This window comes from Cheilinus undulatus, linkage group 4 (genome assembly GCF_018320785.1).
Source record: "Cheilinus undulatus linkage group 4, ASM1832078v1, whole genome shotgun sequence".
Lineage (NCBI taxonomy): Eukaryota > Metazoa > Chordata > Actinopteri > Labriformes > Labridae > Cheilinus > Cheilinus undulatus.
Window position 1 is genome coordinate 40691277 of NC_054868.1, and position 25113 is coordinate 40716389.

General features: G+C 38.3%; 1 protein-coding gene across 1 annotated transcript in view; it reads left to right on the plus strand.

The window, feature by feature from the left end:
- Positions 1-2810: 2810 nt before the first annotated feature.
- Positions 2811-25113, plus strand: part of fhip1aa (FHF complex subunit HOOK interacting protein 1Aa) — a 53300-nt gene continuing 30997 nt past the window's right edge. The window contains exons 1-2 of the mRNA XM_041784721.1: positions 2811-3092; positions 24160-24229. The gene's annotated coding sequence lies outside the window, so the exon portion shown is untranslated. The remainder of the gene's footprint in view (positions 3093-24159; positions 24230-25113) is intronic.

Genomic DNA, 25113 nt, shown 5'->3' on the forward strand with positions numbered 1-25113 from the left:
AAAATAAGTGACTGCACAAATATTCAACCCCCTTTAAGTCAGTATTTAGTAGATCCACCTACAATTGTCCTCCAGGATTTCCTGTATATATTGTTGCATGCATCTTACCCTCCACCTTAACAAGCCATCCAGGGACGGTACTGAGAAGCATCCCAACAGCATGGTGCTGCTTCACAGTGGGGATGGTGTGTTTGTGGTGATGTGCAGTGTTTGGTGTCTTGTCTGATGTCCAAAAAGCACCATTTTGGTCTCATTAGACCAAAGAACTTTCTCCCTCTTGACCATGGAGTCTCCCACATGCCTTTAGGCAAACTCTAGTCCAGATTGAATCTGAGTTTTCTTTAACCCTATAGATCCCAGTGTAGCGCCGGCGCTACCATAAGTATATCTATTTTTGATTGGCAGTAAATTCAAAACCAGATAAGATAGATCGATCATTCTTTTTGCATATAAAACCTGAGGAGTTGCAGTGACATTTCACACATTCGCCATGTTTCAGAGCGCTTTTTTTGTTGGATAAAAATCTTTATAAACGAGACTATGGGTATTTGCAGCACTTCCTATGTTGAAATTAACGTCATCATGTTGTGGGCGTGACCTGTCACATGATTCTTAAGTGTCCCTACCTCATAGGCTCCCCACCCCAACAACAGGAAGTGGTGTATTTTCCCGGGAGTTGTATTTTTGTCCGTTGAAGAACTTAGCCTGCACACATACTCGCCCTCGCTCTCATTTCACCCCTACTTTTAAAAAAACACTCAGACACACAACCCACACACACCAGACATCCATCACACACCTCTGACACACTTCCACACATATGTAGTTATGGATTCACAAAACCCCGGTTGTACCAAACAGTTCTAGAGCTTGCGTGAAGCTTTCAGACTAATTACAGCATTGGATGAAGAGTCCAACTACTCATCTGGCTCGTTTTTTTTTTTTTTTTACAGGTTACAAAATTGACTATATCTCAAAAAGCAAGTTGTGTACAGACTCCAATAAATTTCCTGTGGTTCCAAAGGATATTGTGCAACTTTTTTACATTTACAAATTTGAGGGATAAAGCTGTGCAATTTCTGTATTTTGAAATATATGTGGAAAAAAAACAAAAACTATTTTCATTTTTTTTAAGGTTTATTGCACTTTTAAGCAATTTATTGTAGTAGTTAAGACATAAGTCAAAACATATTATTAAAACTTGGGATATAAGGGTTATATTGATGTAAAGCAAATAAAAATACTCCCAAAAATGGCACTACAGTATGTAAAAATGTAAGAATATATCCTGGCGGACTTGCACAATGGTTATAAAGGGTTAAGAGTGGTTTTCTCTTTGCCACTCTCCCACAAAGCTTTGACTGGTGAAGAACCCGGGCAACAGTTATATGCAGAGTCTCTCCCACCTCAGCTGCTGAAGCTTGTGACTCCTTCAGAGTAGTCATTGGTGTATTAGTGGCCTCTCTCTCTAGCCTTCCTCTTGCACGGTCACTCGGTATGTGAGGACAGTCTGATCTAGGAGAATTTACGTGTGCAATATTCCTCCAATTTCTTGATGATGGCTTTAACGGAACTCTGGGGGATGTTCAATGCCTTGGAAATATTTTTGTATTCGTCCCCTGACTTACTTTTCAATAACATTTTCTATGGGTTGCCTTGAGTGTTCTTTTTTTCTTAATGATGTAATGGTAGCCCGTAATATTGATTAACCAGTGACTGGACCTTCCAGACCCAGGTGTCTTTATAATACAATGACATGAGACACATTCACTGCACTCAGATGATCCCCTTTTCATTAATTGTGTAGCACCAATTGGTTGGACCTCTGTTGAATTAGTTCAGTCGCTTTAAAGGGGGTGAACATTTATGCAATCACTTATTTTACCTTAAATATTTTGTTTGATTGACATTACTATATAGAAAACTGTTTTCACTTTGACATCAAAGAGTATTTTGTAATTTTTTTGTGTCAAAAAAGACAATTATATTGACCATTATTGATTTGTGAAATCAAGAAAAGGGTAAAACACCCAAGGAGGTGAATACTTTTGATAGGTGCTGCATATCCTTCAAGGAGCATCAGTATACACCATTCATTTTTAAAGAGTATGTGCATGACAAAGAACAATAAAGGTCAGAAAAACTAATTACATGGTTAATGGTCTGTAATCACAACAAAATAACAAAAAATAATCCTGTAAGTCTACCTTGATGAAACATAATAATCTTAAAACTTTATAAAGGCTTATACGGTTTCTGTCTGGAATTACTCATAATGATCCAATTTGATTAAAACCATTCAAACATGTTAAAATTAAAGACTTTTCATAAAACAATAAATCTAAATGTATAAAAATGAACATTAAAGAATTTTTTTTTTTTCGTGGGCAACTCGACAGGGAACAAAATTGTTTTTTTTTTCATTTGTCTTTGTCATAAGGCTCTTACTCATCCTCTCCTTGTAGTTCGCCATTGAGTCCAGCAGGTGGCGATATACTGCAACGATCCACGTCTCATATATAGTAAACCTCTGGGTCTGATGTGTTGTTTCGGAATATTTCCTGGTAAAATAATCCAAAAGCAACCCTGTCTTGCTCAAAAGCATACAGGATCGTGTCAAGAAATTATTATAAGTAAAAGTTTGGGAACACTGTTGGGAACAGGCTGTTGTAGAAGTTTAACGTCTTCTTTACGCTATTTACATGTTTTCTGTTTGTTTTATTTAGGGGGGGGTTAACGACAAGACAAAAATAAACGATGTCAGAAAACCCACGAAGCTCTCCAGCAGTGATGTGGGCCTGGTGGAGCCCTGAGGGAGGAGCCTTTGCATGGGGATTAGTGCTGCTTCACCTATGAGTGTGTACGCCGAGGACCAGGTTAAGTAGCTCAGTTTCACACAGTGACTGGAATACTTCTACCTACTGTTATGAAAGAGGCTAACTGAGTAGCTATGAGCACGAAGGACTGGGCTATTTAACCCTGAGAGAGGACGAAACATACCGAGAGAGCGTTGGTGGCTAGACCTGCTGATCGACGCTGCTTCTCCAAACTACCGTGCGCCTTTCTCGTCCAACCGGAGGATCCGTCCCACGGTAAGACGAAGAAAACTAAATAAAAACAAAATTTTGTGTATATAGCAACGGTACTTTAACTTAAGTTAGTTTATAACACGAAAGTGGCATGACTGGAAATGGTGGACCATGTGTGTGCGTTTGTTTTGCTTTCTGTGACAGTTGCAGAGTCTGATTGACAAGTGCGGGTGGGTGCAGGAGTTGGGTATGTTAGAAGGGTGAACCAGAGGTCTGCTGGGCTTACTGGGTGATTTAAAGGAAAAAAAGACTAACTTTATTTGTTATAAAGTTTAAAAAAGTGTAAAAAAACACCCTGAGTCCACTCTGCTCCACTGTTGTTTTGTGTCTCACCATAGAGACAAACCAGACCCACCCTTTGATTCACAATTTTGCAACCCGTGCCACTGCTTAATAACACGTTTTCCACTGGATCTGGTTTCATAATCCTGCAGTAACTTGAAGTGCTCCAAGCACCATTCTTGGACTATATCACAGCCTATCCATGTGCTGTTGTCGATAGCTCCTGGCAAAGTTATTCCACAGCCTCATGCAGGTCTGAGTGTAGAGTCCAGCCTGCCTACCTGTCCTGATTCACCTGCAGTCTCCATGTTCAGACCTAATGAGCTCGGATAGCCACTGCGAGGGAGGCTGAAGCATGCTGGGGGTGTTGTGTTACCTGTAAACATCATTAATGTTTCAGGATAGGCCATCTTGTGTGAGGCTTATTCCTTCACAGGTGTTCTCTTCCACCTGTGAAATCAATGCAGGTACTGTCACCTGATGTGAACTGACGCTATTTTATGATGCCAAGCATGATTGGCTGAAACTGTGTTGCTGTTTAGTCCCTATCTGAAGGAGCCACTCACCTTAGTGTGATTTATAGCTGCAGGAGGGTTATTTTTACCCCCCGGCGTGTCTGTCTAAACATCAGCTGGATGGTTCCTAGGCATGTAAGTACATTTAAATTAGCTTTTAAAGGCAGAAAATACCTTGTTTTAAATAAATGCTACAAAACTTTTTCTGTAGCCCATGCTGACCTAACAAATTGAAGTGATTCTCTCCAAAAACGGCCACAAGGATTTTCAGCCTGCTGCCATAAGAGCCATCAAAAACCACAAAATATTCATATTTAGGAAGTTTTGATATATTTTTTAAAATTTTGCCTAGAAAATAATCTCACTTTTATTGCCCGTTGTTGACAAGTATGTTTAGACTAATATCTTGCATGAATCCCTAACTGGATTTTTTAAGGTTGAACATCATTACTTGCACCAGAAATAGAAATACAACAGAAGAAAACTTAAGTAAAGCTCCTTGTACAGGATTAGCAATATCCTCTGTTTTCCTTGATCCAGTTCAGTTGTTATCATGTGATGTGTGTGGAGTTATGTTCATGGTCAATTTAACATTCCCCTTGCCAACCTAAATCAGCAGCCATGAGTTATCACGTGATTGAAATTCCACACAGAGGTCGCATGATACCAGCTGAACCCTCTCAGTCTCTTTGTGTCAGATTTTTACTGACAGTCAGTGTATTTGACAAATGTGTGCATGAATTCACAGAGTGATGCTGGTTTTTAAACTGCCTCTCATGTTGGTGCTCACTGGGAAACCACCAGTGACTTTTTCAGCACTCAGATATGAACAGAGTTGTTGTTGGTCTTTGGAGGGTGAATCTTAGCAGAAAACCACATTTAAAGGTACATAAATATGGTTATGATACAAGTTGTGATATTATGAGTTTTTGGTGATAATACAGAAAAGGTTCAGTTTTATTAGGGCTGATAGCATTAATGCATTACTCACATTGTGACTAAGGTCCATAATTAGTGCATTCATTTCCTTAATCACATTAATCACATGCTTTATTTTCTCTTTCAGCCCATTTGTCACTGCAACGTTTCCCTGCAGGGACTGTGGTGCAAAATAAGTCCACCACTGCCTCTATCTCATTTCAGTTTAAAAAAAACCTCATAGAGAGCTCAGTGATCAAGTCAGTGTCATCAGCTCCTGTGTGTTTTTCTCTGTTCCCTTATTTTCTTTTCAATCCACTGCAAGTTCCTTGTTTCTGTGGTTAAGTTCATACCATAATGTTTAATCTACCAGAAGTTCCTTATTTTCTTTCAGCAGGTCTATCAATTACCTTAAATTTAAGACAGTAGTTAAAATCCAAAATGAAACAAGAACAGTTTTATATAAAGAATAGTGGAATTTCAAAATGCCTTAAAGATAGATTAATTGCAATTTACTATAGCAATTCCTAGCAGGGATGTGTGTGGTTAGCTGGCTAAACTGCTAATTCAAACTAGCCAGAGCAAGATTTAGGAGTTGGTTAAACTAATTCCCTCTCATTTTTTTGCAAACATGGGCCTGAAATCCTGATTATTTTTTTGTATAGTTTGACAGGGGCCATGCAAAACAAAACTGTTAAGCCAGAGTTAGCTATAAAGCTGATTTTAATCTGTGATTCCTGAGCAAAAAGATGTGGGGAAAAAAAAGCTCTTTCAAAACTGTAACTAAGCCTCCTGCCACTAGTAGCCACTGTATCTTCAGTTACTTGGTGCTGCCTTCTGGCATTTTGCTAGACATAAAGATGAGAAGCTTGGTGTTTCACTAGAAAATGTAAATGAAGTGGTATTGTGGCTGTGGAGGGTTATATTCACATTTAACTGCTCAACCAAAGTAAAAAGAGGCAACATATCAAGGCACCCTATGATCTGAAAAGAGAAAAGAAGGCTGGCAGAGCTAGCTGCTAAAGTTAGCCACACTATACACAGTCTATCAGGCTTACATCAAACCTGCTAACACAATGAAATTGTTATAAATTTGACTGTTTTGTCTTCTGTAGACTAGCTGGTTAAATGCAATCTTAGCAGGCGTTTAGCTGAACAGGGAATAGACCCCAGGGAACATATTTAATTCCTAGATTAATCACAATGTAGAAATATAATCCTTGACAGCCCTATTTTTATATAACAAACCATAGTTATTGAGTCTGAAATAAAGCTCTGTGAGTAGCTGTTGGTTTACCCTGTATTGGCGCCCCCTGTGGACAAAGTGATACCTCGTATTTGTTTTCCAATCTTGCCACATTTTCTTCAGCAGTCAAATGTAACACTTACTGCAAAATTTTGGTAGGGAAATATTTAGAAAAAAAAGAGGTTCTGGGGCGCGCAGAACATCATTTTTTGGCCCCGTCTACATGGGCGCTACCCATGTAGACGGGGCCCTTTACTGCATGTCTCTCCCCACTCTCTTCCCTGTTTCCGAGTCTGTCCACTGTCCTTCCTCTATCAAATAAAACCATGAAAAGGCCCTAAAACTTAAACTAACAAACAAACAAACAAAAAAAAGATGTTCTTGCAGCATGCAGTTCAGTCCTTCATCTGCCTCCTACCCTATGGCAGCAGTTTTAGTCATTAAAAATAACAATGTCAAGCTTGTCAATCTTAGTGCCACTTGTATGGTTTGCTTTTGTATCGCATACAGGGTTATCAGTATTCATTTTGATCCATTTTATAATCAGTAAGAACTTTCTTACAGGAGCTTTAAAACTGTAGCTCTTTATTATCAGTTCTTCTCCAAAGACTGTGGGACAAAAGAAGCATATAATTTCCCATTTTATATGAAGCCATCTGTTACATAAGTAATTTCTGAAGAATTTGAGTAATGTGTGGTTTATTAGTCATCTATGGTTATACTAATTGCACATGGTCAGTGTCAGTTTGAGTAGCATCAATGTTATGGTCCATGACCCAGGATCTCTGTGAGATTTCAACATAACATGCTAGACTGTGAATAATGGTCACACTAATGTCATTACATGTAGCAGCCTAGAGGAAGAGGCCACAAGTTTACTCCGAACTCAGATTAAGATCACCTTTTAGCAATGTAAGGCTACTGGATAGTGTGTTCAAACAAGAAACTAGCCTTCTTCAAGATAATTATCAAGGTACAGTTATCAGGTGTTTTATTGTCATTCTAGTAATCCAGTTAAATAAAGAGTAAGCGTGACAAAACTTGTGATGTTAGTAGTAAATAGTATCTCCCTCTCTGTGCGTTTGTGTTTCTCCTTTCCCACCACGGACACAGCCGGCTCAGCTTTGTCCCGTGTTTGGGATTAGCCCCACATTCCCCTCTTTCCTCACACTGACCCTGTGGTGTAGCTAACAGCTAGTAGTAGCCTATTTGTAAACAGTTAATCCAAGAGATAAGTTACACAGTAATGTTTTATTTATTCATTGTTTTTTGAAAGAAATGTTTATTCAATGTTTGGAGAAATCCACTGATTGTTGTCTTTGTAAAGTTACACAAGATGATTTAGACCCTTCTTGTCTGTTGTTTTAGCAGCTATTTAGCTAAATGTAGCTGATTAGCCTAGCTTTAGAAACAGCCAGTTTGTCTAAGATTCACATAAGACCCCTATTAAAACTTTAAAATCTCAGTTAACAATACTGTGTATTCCATGTTTGATTCAACGGAAAATCAAGAAAGACAAATTCTCATTACCTGAAGACAGGTTAAGAGCAACACAACAAGGCAGCATGAGCATGCTAAAGCTAGGTGTGGTGATTTTCCAGTCTTTTTGTCAGTGAGGTCTCCAGGTTTCCCTTTCCTCTTTGTTCACATTTTAGTCATGAGAAAAACAGCAAGGTTCTTCTAGACATATTTGATATTTTGGTTTGGCTAGCAGCCCCCCAGGCTCTTAGCCTCTGCTAGTTTTGGCTAACTGTTGTTTTAGCTACATACCAAACATCTATAACAACTATACTGGGGCACTCATAAACTTTGCGTGGAACGATGGACACTTTTCACCCTCAATGATGTATCCTACTGTAGTATGCTAGTGCTAGATAATGTTAGCATCTGCTAACTAGCTAGCTAGCTAGCTAACATGTTATTAGCAACACCAGCACATTTCAATCAAGAAAAAGGCATTTAAGGCAAAATCATTTTATTGAAGTGAATAATGTTAATATGAAATGCAAGTGAAGCTATTTCAGTAGTGAGTGAAAATAGCCATCAGTTATGGTTGTAATCACCTTATTTCTGTGACGCTTTTGCTGTCAAAAATGAAGTAGAAGAAGCAAATAGAAGTGGTTAAACCGTTGTCACTTCCCTGTAAGGTTGCATTCACACCACAGCTGTTTTGTCAGCTTTAGACAAACCCTGGTGAAAGCTCATTCAAACTCTGGTCTGCTCTGGTCTGAGAGTGCAACTAGTAGTCGGACTATCAGGTGGGAAAACGGCCTTAATGCAAAAAACAGTCAGCGATTTGGGACAATGCTAACCTGCTGTGATTAAGTGCTGTGTAGCCTACTGCTGAAGTTAATTGTACTGTATCACAGTAGACTAACAGGAGCATGCAATTTGAGACACACTGTGAGGTTTCCAGGTTTTGCTTTTACTCTTTGTTGACATTTAATCACATTTTAGCCATGAGATAAATATTGAGGTTCTTCTATGCATGTTTATTTTGGTTCGGTTAGCAGCTCTTCCAGCCTCAGTTTGTGCTAGTTAACTTTTATTTTGTTACAGGCTATATCCCAAAGATAAATGTCAGGGTGTTTTATCTGTGAATTATGCTTTTACTTTAACACTGATGGAATTTTATGATTGTAACAGTATAATAGGTATTCCAATCTGAGTATGTAGCCTAGTCTGGAGGTTTAGGATGTCCCCTTTTTTTGTTAACCTGCACTCCACTTTTCAACCAAAAACAACCCCTTTCCCCAGTAAACTTTCAGTGTTGTTTTACCTTTTTATTCTTTGGAGAATTGTGAAAGAACAGAGGTTGTAACTGAATCAGGTTGAGCCACTTCTGTTGTTCAAGAATGAACCAGAACCAGAGTTATGTCTGCAGGTGCTCCTGCATCATGGTAAAGACAGTCACTGACATAAAAAACTCTGTGCAGTGCAGGGTGCCTGTGTTTACTGTTGTACTAAGAGCAAGCAGCACATGCTGGTGCATGTTTTGCATCTTTTTTTTGCATTGAAAATTAATTGGACAAAAAGGTTATTGTGGAGGGGTGTGTGTGCTGTAGGGCTGTCTATTTATTGGTTTTTGCTTATTATTTGGATTCCAGCTGTTTAAAATAATAAAAAGGCTGCAACTTTAACCAGATGCATGTTTCCTGAAACAGGCGTGTCTTCTTGTAGGCAAACACCTGCACAATAACACATTTACTGATAACAGGAAATGACTAAATGTTGGATTTGTTGGATTTCTAGTTTTGTTGCCCTGGTATTAGAGCAGTTGTCAATGTCATTTGGTATTACTAAATCGTACTAAAGCTTACAAATGAGGGCTCTAGATTGGATCTAGGCATGATCATGAATTTTTAAGATGGAAAATGTTGGCTATGTTTTGTTTTCAAGGCAAAAGGGTTAGTTTCGAAAGAGTGAAAATGAAACAGAGTAAAAACAGACTCACTTTTCCACACCCAAGCAAATATTTGACACAGATGAGCCCAGCAGGCATTTTGGTATGCACTGTATTCCCTTTGAAAACAAACTCCAGACTTTGTGTTAGCCGTGTGTCATAGCTTTCTTTCTTTCTTTTTTTTTTAAAGTCTGCTTAGACCTGTGTCTCACATCAAAATCCATCTTTTCATCCAGTTGGTTTATCACTGCCGTGCTGCTCTCATCACTCCGATGGATATCTGTGAGGTTTCGACAGGCCGTATCTCCTGTCTTCCTCCTTCCCTTCTGCATGCAAACAACGCTTTTTCATCAGCAAGTACGTGATGCAAAGGAGCCTCGGCGGAAGTCGCGGGAGCAGAGATAGGATGTACCCACACTAAACAGCCTTATCTCTGACAGAGGCCCATTGTGGTGTGGGAATAGGCTGAAACCTCATACCAACATAAAAGAAGGAATGATGTCACCACGGGCCCACATTGTGTACATACAATGTGGTGATTTAGCCTGGGAGGGTCAGAAAGGAACGGCGAAAAAAGCTTGGATACCTGTGGTATTATCAGGCAGCTGAATATTTTTATTTTAGAACTCGGATAAATTTTGACAGCTGTTTTGAATCATACCTAATTAAACAGTTTAAATGAGATACATTATTGGTAGATTAAATATTAAAAACAAATTATGTTACAGGCTTTGTTCATTTACATGATATTTACTTTTAGACATGTTTTACAGACCCAGCATAACCAGGTAATTAAGTCAATATGCTGATGATACCTTCTTCTGTTTGAATGATTGCTTGGCAGTTGATGTTATAGTATTACAATATATATTCTTTAATATGTCGTTGGCTATTTTGTAGCTATAACAGCTTCCTCTTTTCTTGAAGATCTCTCCAAAAGATTTTGGGCTGTTTTTCTGGGATTTTTTTTTTCATCTTTGAAGAGAAGGAAAACTGTGCACATTGGATTGGTGGTATTTCCTGTGTGTATCCTTAGAAATTCTCTGAAGGACTCATTCCTTGGAAAAATTTAGAGGGTCCTTGGCATTGGAATAGTTGTCCAACGGCAGTAGACGACGCAGTAACCTTCAAAAATGGCTGTTCGAGGATCCCTCCTTGGCTTTGAGAAACAGCAACTGACACATTCACTTTATAAAGCACACACCCATCTCCTTTACTTATATGTTCTGTTGGCATCTTTTAAGGTATTTCTGAATCATTTATGATACAGAGACAGTTTTTTTTCAGCTGCCAACTTTTTTCAGAAGTCACACACTGTTTAGGCACCAACACCACAAAAGTAGTGCTTAAGTATAAATTTAACATCGGTGAACAAAAAACAAATGATACCCAACTCTGACAATCATCCCTCCACCACCAACGTCACAGTTGCAACAATGCAGTTGGGCATCTGCCAAACCCTGTCTGTGGTTTTACTTGGTCTTTTGCTTCGTGGCCGAGTTGCTGTTGTTCCTAAACGCTTCCACTTTCTAATAATATCACTTACAGTTGACTCTAGAATATCCAGCAATTGTGGCAGCAGGTCTGATTGAAACACCTAAATTAACAGGTGTGTCCAAATACTTTTGTCCATATAGTGTATGTTTATTTTTTTGTTTCTGCTCTTTTGACTGTATTCATCAGCAGTATATTCTATAAAGATGCTCAAACAACACCGCTTACCTTTTCAGATTTTTTACTCAATATTCTATAACCACTGCTGATGTGCTGAGCCTGTGTGAGGGCTTATTGTAGTATATTCTCAAATGCATAAGTTAGAGAGAGGCTGCAAAAATACTGAAACAATGGCATATGAAGAATAATTTTTAACATTAGACATTGCACCCCATTCAATACTACATCCCAGCCTGTGCACAGATGTTGACCTTATTTGAGATGTTGTGTGCCTAAATGCATTGGTTGCTGCCAGGTGTGTGACTGATCACATATTTGCATTAATGAGCAGTTGAACAGGTATACATTGCAAAAATGATTGGTTAGTGTATATAGAATATTAAAAAGATTCACCAGAAATTATGCAGAAAAAAATACTAAGAGTAATCTGCAGAACTCCTCTACTGTGTTATCAAAGGTTAAATTTACTCCCGGGGCATTGAAGACAAATCAATACCCACATTCCTAACGCGCCCTTATGTACATGCATTGACTTGTGCATACACAGGTGAAGAAGGACATCTCACTTTGGCAATTTAAGAAGGAAGCAAGACTAGCTTTTTATAAGTCATCTCATGATGTTGTAAGTCTCTGTAATGTTCACATGCATTTGAACTCAAAAATAAGATGTAAAACCTCTTGAATTCTCCCTCTTTTTCTTTCTAAAGTCTACTTCATTTGTAGTGCTCTTTTTAGATGTGGCATATTTTCCTCTTAGCCATACTAAGAACCTGCATATGTGTTCAAACATGTTGATAAATCTCTTTTGATCACTGAGTGATGTTATAGGAACAGCCTGTTTCTGAAACCTGTTTCAAGGTGAGTAAAAACAGCCAACACCCTGTTAGCCCTCAGACATGCCTCTCCTACACGTCTGTGGATTTTCACATGCAGCATAGATCTGCTTACATAATCAAAGACTTATCTCATAAGCTGATTGAAGTCATAACTCAGCACCTGTTGAGCTTGTGTGGTGCTGGTTAGGAACAGCCATGGCTTTCCAACGAGACTTTATTTGGAAAATTATATTTGACCCAGTGAAGTTCACTGGAAACTAATTTTAACAACAGCTACTTCAACATTATTAAAAATGTATTTTTTTCTTTTTTTTCCCCAGCACCTTGGCCCCTTATTACACAACAACCAACATGGTTGCCATTACTGGGGTATTTGTAAACCTGTTTGGCATGAGGGCATTTTGAAATGTACAGTGCCTGTAAAAAGTATTTATCCCCTTGGATGTTTTACCCTTTTATTAGTTTTATAAATCAATCCTCATCTATATATAATCTGTCTTCTTTTTACAAAAACATTACAACAAAATCTTTAATGTCAAAGTGAAAACAGATTTCTACAAAGTATTTTGAATTATATAGGATGTTTTATGTAAAGTAAGTACATAGATATTCACCCCCTTCAAGTCAGTATTTAGTCGATGCACCTTTGGCTGCAATCACAGCACTAAGTCTGTGTGGATTGGGCTTTGACTCAGCAACTCCAGAACATTCACCTTGGTGTCTTTAAACCATTTCTGTGTAGCTTTCTCTGTATGCTTCAGGTTATTTTCTTGCTGGAAAATAAATCTCTTCAAGAGCTGTAGTTCTCTTGCAAACTGAATAAAACTGTCCTCCAGGATTTTCCTATATTTTGTTGCATCCATCTTACCCTCCATCTTTATAAAATTCCCCGGGCCGACTGTCGAGAAGCATCCCCACAGCATGATGCTACCGCCACCGTGCTTCACAGTGGGAATGGTGTGTTTTTGTTTGGCGTCTTGTCTGATGGCCAAATAGCTCCATTTTGGTCTCATAAGACTAAAGAACTTTCTTCCAATTGACCATGGAGTCTCCCACATGCCTTCTGGCAAACTGTAGTCAAGATTTAATCAGAGTTTTCTTTAACAGTGGCTTTCTCTTTGCCTCTCTCCCACAAAGCTTTGGCTGGTGAAGGACCCGGGCAACAGTTGTCGTATGCAGAATCTCAGCTGCTGAAGCTTGTAACTCCCTCAGAGTAGTCATAAGTGGCCTTTCTCACTGGTCTCCTTCTTGCACAGTCACTCAGTTTGTGAAGACAGCCGGATCTAGGAGGATTTACACATGTCCCATATTTCTTCAATTTCTTGATGATGGATTTAACTGAACTTTGGAGGATCCTTGGATTTTTTTTCTTTTTATCCCCTGACAATATTATTATTTAAAAAAAACAACAACAAAAAAAAAAAACTTTTCTCCAAGTTTCTCTGAGTGTTCTTTTGTCTCCATGGTGTAATGGTAGCCCGGAATGTTGATTAACCAGGGACTGGACTTTCCAGACACAGGTGTCTTTATACTACAATGACCGGAGACACATTCACTGCACTCAGGTGATCCCCATTTCACTAACAGTGAGACTGCTAGCACCAGTTGGCTGAACCTCTGTTGAATCAGGCCAGTAACTTTAAAGGGTGAATACTGATGCAGTCACCTATTTTCCATAACATATTTTTATTTAATTGACATTACTTTGTAGAAATCCGCTATTTTTATGACATTGCAGTTGTTTTTTCTGTATTTTTTTGTAACCAAAATACTTTTTTTAAAGTCACTGTATGACCAACAACAGTCCAAGGCAAATACTATATCAACTGTGTTTTGTTGTCTGTTTTATTTAAGATTAGTTAGTCCATTACATAGTTTCCTATCTTGTTCACAACATTTAACAGTTTAAATAAATAAGTGTCAAATATTTTCAGATATGCTTGTGTCCAGGTTGAATCTGGTGTTTTCTCCTAATAGATGTCTTCACTTTGCTCCAAAAACACTGCCCACTGCCCCTCTGACTAAAGGAAATAATGGACACTGATAAGAGAAAAAATGGCCTTGTCCAGCTTTGTTGTTGATAGGCTGGGGATGGTAAAGACCATAATAAATAGTCAGACAATGCTGGCACTATCTGGCCCTTTAATGGCCTTACCTTTAGCTCTAAATATTTTAACAGCTGCTATCACTTTAATGGGCCCTTCTGTCTCACAGATACCGTGGCTCCACCTGGCCGCTGTAAATCCCTCTTTCTCTTTGTTGAATGTCATCTAGAATGGGGAAAATGTACCTTTTTAAAAATTCCTTTGAACTGTTGTTAAAGGTTATAGTCTGACAGGTAACACTAAAATACGCCATCTAAACCACAAATGATTTTGGTTTTTCCTCCTGATAACGAATCTAATATCTGCATTTGAGAATATGCAGAGAGCCCTGCTAATGTGACAGTAAAACTACTGCTGGGTGGTTACATGCCTCCTCCAGGTGTGTTATTGCTGGACAGTCAAAGTACAGTGGTGGAGAGGAGAAGAGGAACAGGCTTCCGGCTCTGGTATCAAGCTCCTGGCCCAGAAACAACTGGTGGGGAGTTTGACTGTTGACATGCTACTGTCAGTGTGTGCTAGAGACAGCGGTTGAGGTGGGTCATATGACGAAATGAGACATGACGCGGCTATCACTGGTGAGTTTCGATAGCAAAGATGATGAAGTAGGTCTGTTGGTCCAGCCTACAGCTCCACTAACTTATTTGCTCACTTGGCTAAATCTTACAGCGGATATAGGCAGATTTTCATAGCCAAACATGAGTTTTAAATAACTGCAGGAATTTTCATACCTGCTGATATCATGTGACAGTATCATGCATCCATAATCTTGACCTTTGGCCCCTGAGGTCTAATCATTTTTGATTCAGAATAAGCATTTACCAAGTTTGAGGAGACTCTCTTTCAAAGGTTTCTTGTGATATTGCGTTTACAAGCAAGGGGTTAACGTGAAGCCTAATGACTTTGACCTTGGATTTATGTCCTCCAGAAACTTCATCTTGGAGTCAGTGTGGACGTTTCTGTAAAGTTTTAGGAAAATGCTTCAAATGATTCTCAAAGTAACACAAGAATGGCCAGGACAGAAAATCTGAAAACATAAAACCTCTGGCTCCGGACTAATGCCATGGCAGAGGTATATTAATATTAAAATATTAGCTATAATGTAATAGGTTCAATGCTACCAATCCTGTACGAATCTGGTAAAAGTTTTATAGTTATATCATGGCTGGGCTCAGTACAGTCAATGGATCTTAACTAGAATTGCAGCTTGCATTCATGTTTAGCTAAGTTTAGCTAGAATTCAAACGCAACCACTCCTGATGTCAAGTAGACCCTGATTTTAAGCACTAAGTTTCATTTTTATAGACGTTCAACTAAAACAAAATAAACTAGAAGGGCTAATAAATCACAGTAATAAATCTGTGTACTGACTGGCAAACTCCCTGACACCTGATGATATTTATAGGCATTTGACAACTCACTGACTTAAGATCAGTTTTAAAAATGTGCATTAATAACGTTTTGCACCACATGTACCGTACCTTAATCAGGTCGTTATGGCTGTGGTTTAAAACTCCTGCTCAGCTTGAATAATGATCTCTATTCTGAACAAAGGGTGCGTCTGTCTTGCCTTTTGGCTACTTATCCTGACCACGCCTGTTTCTAAGGAAACCTCTGAGATGGTAGAAAGCTGACAATGCTAGAAACTAGATCAGAAAAAAAAGACACAAACCTCTAGAGGCAACATTTCCCTTTGGTGTTTACACTGTGTGGCTCCTTTCAGCCTGGAGGTTTCATCTGTTTGATTCCACCTTACCCTGAGGTGAAACACAATAGCCGAGCTCATGTTCTCACTTTGTCGTCATGTTTACCCTGGGAGTGAGGAGACAAACAGCCTGTTGCTCTTCATGCAGTACTGCTTGTAAAACCAAACCCACTGAAAAGGCTGGGAAATTTCCTTACACACAGCTGTGTTTGCTCAGGAACAAGAAATGAGTACTGAAGCTAATGCAACAATTTTCTGAACTTGTGCTTATAATAATCATTCTAAACCGATAGGATTAAACGGAGGCCTGCCTTTGGATCAATAGCTTGAAAATTATGACACCTTACAAATCTTCTTATTCACTCTGTCTTTTCTTTTGCACGGCTTTGTCTGAGTCAATCTCCGTCCATTTTTGTCCACAGTGAGTTGAAGTAAGAATAATTAAGCCTCAGAGTTGACCTTTTAGAGTTGTTGGTATGATGGAAAGCTTGGCTTGAAAGGCCTTCAATCGTGGCCGTCAGTTGAAGAATAAATCAGAGGGAAAAGAGAGAAATATAACCAGGGCTGCTAAGCTGATTGTTCAGTTAAACAACAGAGCAACAATAACTGTGCTGTACTGTTCAGTAGACTTTCCCTAATGGTGTGTTTCTCTCTGATTTGATTTGCTTTACTTAAAAGATGAGGCATTAACTCTTCAGGAGTTCGCAATGAAGATGGACTGTTCTAGTTTGTTAGCTTGATGCTAACACATAATAGAAAATGCCATTAACAGGCTAGTAAAATTAATTTCACTGAAGAAACCGTAACTTAGAATACTAAACAACCTCATATTCAGTCATACTTACAGGCATGTATTTGTTAAACTCTGTGGAAGTGCATGCTAAAGTGCTGACTTGCATGTCTAGATCTTTATATGGTCTAAAATCTTGTGATCTCTGTGATACTGTGTGCCTAGGTCTATAAGCCTCAATTCATGGGGTGTATCCTGCTGCTGCCCACTTTTGGGTGGAGGTGTGTAATCCATCCCATAGTGCTTTTGTGTACACTCTGAGGCGCTGCTGTCTATTGTATTGAAGAGCAGCAAATAAACATGTGCAACCTATAGTGAGAGTCAATGAAAGACCTGAAATGCATATCTTTGTTTGCTTTTAACCTAAATTTTCTTTCAGATTATACATTTAACTCAGCAACTACATAGTGTTAACCTTGCTCGAATAAACACTTAGATTTTTATATAATTGTAAACCAGTTTAAAATCTCTCGTATAGTGGATGTCTGTCATTCTCCTTGTTGAGAACGCTGGAGTGGCACTCTAGTGCCCTCTACTGACCAGCTCCCACTGTGTAGACAAGGCGTTATTGTGATAATCTTGTCCATGCATAAATTAGCCTGTTTATACGATGTCTGGTTGTATATCACGTTTTGTTTATATCCTCTTATATTAATGTTTTTTTTTTCATTTTCTGCTCAATACCTCTCCCATCTCTTCTCCTCTCAGCAAGTGATCGCAACCACACACAAAAAAAAAAACAGGCGCATGCACCTGTGTGCAGCTCATGCATCAGCCTCTGCTTTACCTTTCTTGTCCTCCATGGTGTTTACTGCTTTGCTGACAAACTCAAGACACTGAAATATTTAAACTCATGTTTAAGCAGCCTTTCTGATGAGTCCACTGTAACCTGTGATCTGAAGGAGATTGAACATTAACTTTGTTTCATGTTAGCCTTAAGTCTTTGCTATAAGTGCAGATAAAGTGGAAGTTCTTTTGTCTTTCAAAATAAGAGCATTCTCCAGACTAGAGGTAAAGTTAACTGCTTTGGACGGAACAAAGACAAAGATAGGCACAGCTGTTGTTTGCTGTGAAAATGTTTGTTTAATCATCAACATTGAATGAATAACTACCAAAGCAGTCAGCCAAAATATGAAGAACTATTTGATACATACTTATCCAATCCAATCCAATCCAATGTATTTATATAGCACATTTCAAAAACATTCATGTACTTAGATGAGGTTAAATACTGAAAATGTATTCTCTGAAACTTACTTACAAATGAATCTTCTTTTTGATGAACGTTGGCCTAACAGTGGAGCAGTGGGTGTATTTTGAGGCCACTGCTGTGTCATATTTGACCAAATGTAAGAGTGGGAGTTGGGAGCCAAAATGCCAGAACAGAAGTCTCAGTCTAGGCGGGGGAGAGAGATTTGTAGCAGGAAGGTATTCAGAACAATAATAGGCATAAAATAAGTCCTTTGAATTAAAAATTGATCATGGGTCACAGATTGTTGTGGTTAAGGCAGGCTTTACACCAAGGTTGAAGACCAGCCTGTGGCCCCTTTCCCACAAGTCTCTCCCCCTCTCTCTCATTCCTGTTTCTGACTCTATCCACTGTCCTCCTCTATAAATAAAAGCATAAAATGACCCAAAATATACCTTAGAAAAATATTTATGAATCTTTAAAACAATTTTGTGAATAATAATTGTGACGTCAGTGTAAATCAGAGTATTCATGATTATAATTTTGGCTAAAATCATGTAGCACTGTTGCAGAGGCTTTTTATTTATTTTTTTGTTTTTCTGGAAAAAAAATGAATTTTACTTCATTTTTACTGTCAAACTCCTAACTTTTTCCCTGCGTTGAAAAATGTGACAAAAACCTCTTAGCAGAAAGCAGGCGATTGCCTTGTCTGACACATATTCAGCTAAATTATCTAAAGAATTGATCCTAAATGATGACAATAATTTCAAGTATATTTACATATTTTTTGTTGTGAATTTCCAAGGAAATGTGTGTTGATTCCAGCTTCTCTAGATAAGCCAAGTATTCCGTTCTCTTTAAGTGTTAAGATAAATATTTGGGTGTTTTAGATTCTTGAAACCAGAAAGTCTGTTTAATATCATCACTTTTATTTGAATACTTTGAGAAAAGACTTCTAAATTGCAGCCATAATCAGCAGTTTGTGTCCTCAGTGATGTATTAGTCAATGAAAGAGCATGCAGCGTTAACATCTGCATGAAGATAAAGCAACAGCTGGGTTTGTGTACACTGCTGAGGAGATGAGAAGCAGCAAATATGTGTAATTATCAAATTGCCATAATTGAATGATGGGAAATATCCAAATCTGGTGAATCCAATGTTGCAAAAACAGTCAAATGTGAAGGCACCCTCTCATAACTAGCGTATAGAATTTCATGAAAGATGGGCTTTAAGAGCCTGTATTTTTGCTCTACTCACCCAATGTCAGACTTTACTGTAATCAGGTTGTTTTGGGCAAGGAGAGCAGTGTCTTCTGGGAAAGTGAGGGCTCTTCTGAGTGACAACGCAGTGGCTCTGTAAATAAGAGCATGGTGTAGCTCATTACTTCCTTTAATACCTCATGCTTTAGATTTCGAGGAAAGGCACTTTATTTTCAAAACATTGTTTGAGGGCTTTTTCTGCTTTTTTCAGATAGGACAGTGGATAGAGTTGGAAATGGGTATGAGAGCGGGGAATGACATGCAGGGAAGGAGCCACAGGTCAGTTTAACAACAACAGCATCTGTACATGGAAAGTGCAAACATCACCACTAGGCTACCGGTGCCCCTGCACATTTTTTTTTTAAAGCATTCATTCTTTGTGGTGTTTGTGCATTTTAGACCTTCAGAGGATGGCGGCGAGGACTGAAGCATGCCGGTACTCAGTTATAGCCGAAGGTCAACTCTTTTGTCTGGGTGTTTTCAATACAAAGGGAGCACACTTAAGAGGAGTAATTGCCAGAGAATTGTTGTCTGAGAGGAGTTAATCTCTGCTATTATGAGGACAATCTTCAGACTACTGTACCTGAAAAGGATAAAACTGCATACTAAGGCTCCATACAAAACAAAGAAAGTTTTGATAATAATGTTAAAGTGTGGAAAACTCTGAAGACAGCTCTACCAACACTGAAAGAGCAAATATTAACAACAAAAAATGACATGAGATACAAATTTTGGTGGATAAAAACAGTTTAAAAAGACACATCTGCACAAAACCAGCTGCATCAAGAAAGCTGAAGATGGGCAGGTTATTGCCATAGTATTACATTTAAATTTTTTTGTACTAAAAAAGCACATTTTCTAGCGAGAAGGGCTCAAAAGATGGCACTACGGCAGTTTACCAGTATAGTAATTTTACATAATGGGTTATGCAAAACCTGTTTGCTGATGTTTATTTTTCACCGTTGGCTCCATCTGTAGTATTAACCAGGCTAATGAGGGATTTTTGAGACCAACAAATATGTCATATAGTGTGTGGATTAAATCGTAATGGAAAACACTTTAATAAGGATCATTGACAATAAACTCAGCAAGCCACTTGTGGGTAAATTTTGTGACTACAGTCATCTTTGTTTCAAATCCTTGCCACTCTACTGCAGTTTCTTCTTCTTTATTGGCCCAAATGAAGAGCTAGAGCTGCACTTTTTATGATCCTTATCATATCTCAGGCTTCTACTCCTTTGCTATGATAGCAAATGAATTTTTGATATCTGAAAACATCATCTACACAATATAGTTTACTTCTAATGTAGAAACCGATAATTAAACTATAAATAAGTGTTAATCGAAGCCCTTGCAATAACAACTACAACAAGGTAATAGAGTGCATTTAGAATGTATCCAGACCAGTGTTAATTTTGGCAGCTATTTTTATTTTTTGTCTTAGTTTTAGTCTTTAAATGAAATGCATTTTAGTTTTAGTCACATTTTAGTCATTTCTATCCTTTTAGTTTTAGTCTAGTTTTAGTCGACGAAAACTCAAAACATTTTAGTCTAGGATTAGTCAATAAAGGGTCTTAACATTTTAGTCTAGACTTTTAGTCCAAGCATTTATTCTCTTGCCTAAATCTGGTATCAAGTAATGGTAGTGCGTTCTCTGCACCTTGCCAAACCTGGGGTCCCTGCTTTCTACAGCTGAGAGGCAGAAGAGATACAGCTGTATTGTATTTTGACAGATTTACCCACAGTGGAGAAATATCATGGATTTTGAATGTCTGACAAAAACTACATTACATTTTAGTGTAGTTTTAGTCATCTTGATGAAAACTGAACTTAGTTTTTGTCAGTTTTAGTCATCACAGATCTATTTATGGAAAAAAAGGCTGTCGACAAACATTTTTAGTCATAGTTTTAGTCGACAAAATTAACACTGGTCCAGACCCCCTTCACTTTTTTCAATCTTATGTTGCAGCCTGATTCTGCAATCATTTAAATCTATTTTTTCCTATTATTAATCTACTCTCATTAACCCAGCATGACAAGGTGGAATCAGAATTTTAGATTTTTTATTTTTTTTGCAAGTTTATTAGAAATAAAAATTGGAATACCACATTGACTGAAGTATTCAGACCCTTTACTAAGTTGAAACACCTTTGGCAGAAATTACAGGCTCAATTCTTTCAAGCTTTGCACACCTGGATTGTTTTTTTTTTTTTTTACCTCAACCCTGACCAGTCCCTGCTGAAACCACCCCCACAGCATGATGCTGCCACCACCATGCCTCACTGTTGGGATGTACAGGTGATGAGTGTTGCCTTGGTTTCATCAGACCAGAATCTTGTTTTTCAACATCTGAGAGTCCTTGAGCTGCTTTTTTGCAAACTCTAAGCCCAGCTCAGTGGAGGGCTGCAGGTATGGCTGTCCTTGTTGAACTTTGTCCCACATCCACACATGCCCCATCTCTTTCTTTTTGAATAATGGGTCACAGAAACACCATTAAATTGTTGTTAAAACCTTCCTGATATCAATATACCATGGCGGATAAGGAGCTATGATTACACAGCTTATCTCTCCAGTTATTAATTATGGCGACCAGCGTGTTAGCGTTGGCAGGTGAAAGTTGATTACCAGCATGGTTATCAGCATGGCAACCAATTTTAAAGCTCATATCAAGGCTTGGATAGGAAAATTAAGTTTCCTTTCATGTTGGTGAAGCAGGTCAGACTTCAATCACAAGGCTGGTATTTTAGCATGAGAGTTCCTCTTTTCTGCATGTCCTTGACTACATAAAAAGGAAATGTAGTTCTCTGCTATGGGAGAAAAATATGTGTTTAAAGAAAAACCTGAAAACTAAATGAGTGTATGATGACTCCTCTTTAGCACACTCGCTTACACCCACACACAGACGTGAACCTCTCTATCCATCTGTCTCCTCCTCACTCTGCTGACATCACCCTTCAATGAAAGGGTGACTACCTCTGGAAAAAGCCACATTTTTAAATCCTCATATAGGCCAAAGCCAGCTCTAAGTACAGACTAAGTGTAGCTGGGTTGTTGAACAGACATACAGTTGTGACAACATATGTACTTTTAGTGTTTGAAAGCTGCTGCATCTCATGACATGAGTTATATGATTGCTTTCTTCAGTGCTGGAAAGGAGCAGTAGCAGCTTTGGTAGCTAGAAGAGGACCTTCTCCTGTTAGAAAGGTGCCAATTTAACAGCAACACAAAACTAACTGAGGGAGACACTAGTGTCCCTGAAGACTTCAGTCCATATTAACTGGTTTTGAAGGAAAAGTGCAAAGCAAATTAGGTATGACTTATGGTGTTTCCTTCTCCAAATACGAAGCTGTGAAAAAGAAATTAACCTCCTATTTAACATAAGTAGGGATGCACAATGTTGGATATTTGCAGATATCTGATATGCAAATTTACAAATTTTCTGTATCAGTATTGATACTGATACATAAATGTGGTTCAGACCTAAAACTCTAGTCCTTAAAATACACTTTAAAGCAGTTTAAAAAGCTTCGTTTTTAATGGCTGTTTCTACTTCCTGACCCCCAACGAACATTTGGGATCACATGATTGTAATTGCCAATGTTTTTCATTAGAGATGCACTAATGCAAATATTCCTATGAAAATAAATTAAAGTCACTTGTTTTCTCACGATTTTAAATTATTTTGATGGCTCTCCAGATAATAAAATTGGTTTTGTCATTTTAGCTCCTGATCATATCTTGATATCTTGAGATAACAAAGACATTCCTGTGATAACGAGTTATTTTAGTGGTTATCTTATGCTGATTTATTTTTCTCCTTTTCCCAAAGTAAAAAAGTTTGTGTGCCACCTCCCAAGATCTAAGCTTTTGTTTGCAGAGCACTTTCAGTTTCTCCTACTTATTTACAATAAGTGGGACTTGATAAGTTAATCAGCCTTGATTCTGACAAAGAATTTCTTAGAATTTTCGCCTTCTAAAATCCAAAAAATGTCCTAAAATTTCAGAGAAATTAGCTAAAATTTATGTGAAAATGCTTAAACATATTTTTAAAGTATCCCATAAAAAGTACCCCAATTTTTTTATTGTCCTCAAATCTGTCAGTGAAACTTTTTCATAAAATTCCATTAAATATCTTCCCATAAATCCCATACAAATTCCTGAAAAATTTAAGGCAAGTCCCTAAATTACACAACAAATTTACCCTTTTCTTAGCAAATTCTTAAAAAAAATTACAACTTTCTGCCCCCTAAAGTTGATTAAAATTAAGGAAACATTCTATCAAATTATCCAAATTTTTTTCAGTGAGAGTTTCTAAAAATTACAGAGGACAACCCCTACTCCCATATTCCCAAACCAGTTCCCAAAAATTGCAAATAAATGTTCATAATTCCCATGAAGATGCCAAAAATATCAAGACCAAATCTTCCAATTAAACTCTACAAAAATATGAACACTTCCAGGAAAATATTGGATTATAGCAAATTCCTGAAAATATCCAAACAGTAAATTAACCTGGAAAATCTGGTAAATTATCTCAAAGATCTTAATGTTTCTATCTTGCTGGAAACCCAAAATGTAATATGGAGGGCTTTAGGAGGTTAATAAAGCTGATTTTGTCATGATAACAGGATCATTTTCTGGTGATGTAGAGAACAACACAACAGACTGTTCCCTGATGGGCTATTGTCCACACCAATGAGATTAAGCTAAGCCTGTTTCTGTTTGTTTTGGGGTTTCGCAACTTCAGAAAAATGAAAAAATAAACTGATTTTGATAAATAACCCTGAAATACTCATTTTTGGAGGAAAACAGGGTAGATGTAATGCATGGATGCCCTGACATGCATAGTAGCAGTGATGGTAGTGCTGACATACCAGTGTTTTGCTGTGATTTTCTTTTGCCTCCTCCTTTGCTGTTAACTTCTCTCCCTCTGTTTTTCATTTTTCTCTCCCTCCCCTTCTCTCTCTGCTCTTCCCTCCCCTCCCTCCCTCCGTCTCTGTAACCTCCTCCCCTCCATCTCCATCCAAGTGGTGTTTCGGAGCAGCTTACTCATGTCCAGTCACTTCCCAGCACGCCTCTCCTCTCACGCGGACACTCACTTCCTGCTCCTTTCTTGACATTTCTTCTTCTCTCTCTCCTTTTTTTTTTCAGTGACAGCAGGACAAGAATGAAGTCCTTGTCTGCTCAGTGACTTGTCCCCGTTGAAGATGTTTAGTCAGAGGTAAGAAAGCCCTCACTCTCTCACACATGTACACACATAATCTGACACAGTCTCCCTGCTGCTTTTACATTCCTGCTCAAGAATCTGAGCAGCCGACACTCTCCTCTAACTGAAAGCAGATGGAGAAAGTTTGACTGCGTGCCTAGTTACACCTAAACTCTGTCTGTGGGGATGTTTCTGTGGTGTAGTGTGGATTTAAAAGATGGTGCTGAGCCGTGATTGGCTGAGAGGCTCATTTAGGGGCAGGCTAAAGAGGCTCTAATTTTGTATTGTGGCGTGCAGCTGCTGCGTGTTTTACAGTTGATCCCCTGTGGTGACGGAGTGTATATGATCCTGTGTTGTGTAGTGAGAGTGTTTGTCCTGACCTCTCCTTAGCCATTAAGGCTTAGACCAGTTTATGTCCTTTTTAGCCACGCAGGCAGCAAAGCCTAAGGGTCATGTAAGTTTGTTCGCACTTTGGTCCAGACTCTATCTTAATTTCTCATTTATGTATGGATGCACTTTGATTAAATGTTGTCAACAGAGAACCTACCTGAAGAAAAAGCCCCAAAAAAGGTTACCATTCTTTATTTTCTGTGACTCTTTCAACCAAAGATTACGTAATGATACAGTGATGTATCGACTCAAAGATTATGTCTTAATGTTGCTTGTATAAATGAAAACTGATCGTTATTGATAAATTTAAAGCTTCAATATGGATGACACGTCAAAGACTGCTATAAAAGGAAACAAACTGTCATACTGTTGCTGCTGCATATCATGTTTTGTGCTAATTATCTGTGATGGACCATGATTATTCTCTGCCATCACCCTTACTATGTATCGCCCAAGCTCTGTCCCCCCATCAAGGCTGCCCATAAGGAAGGATAAAAGAGGGAGCTTCC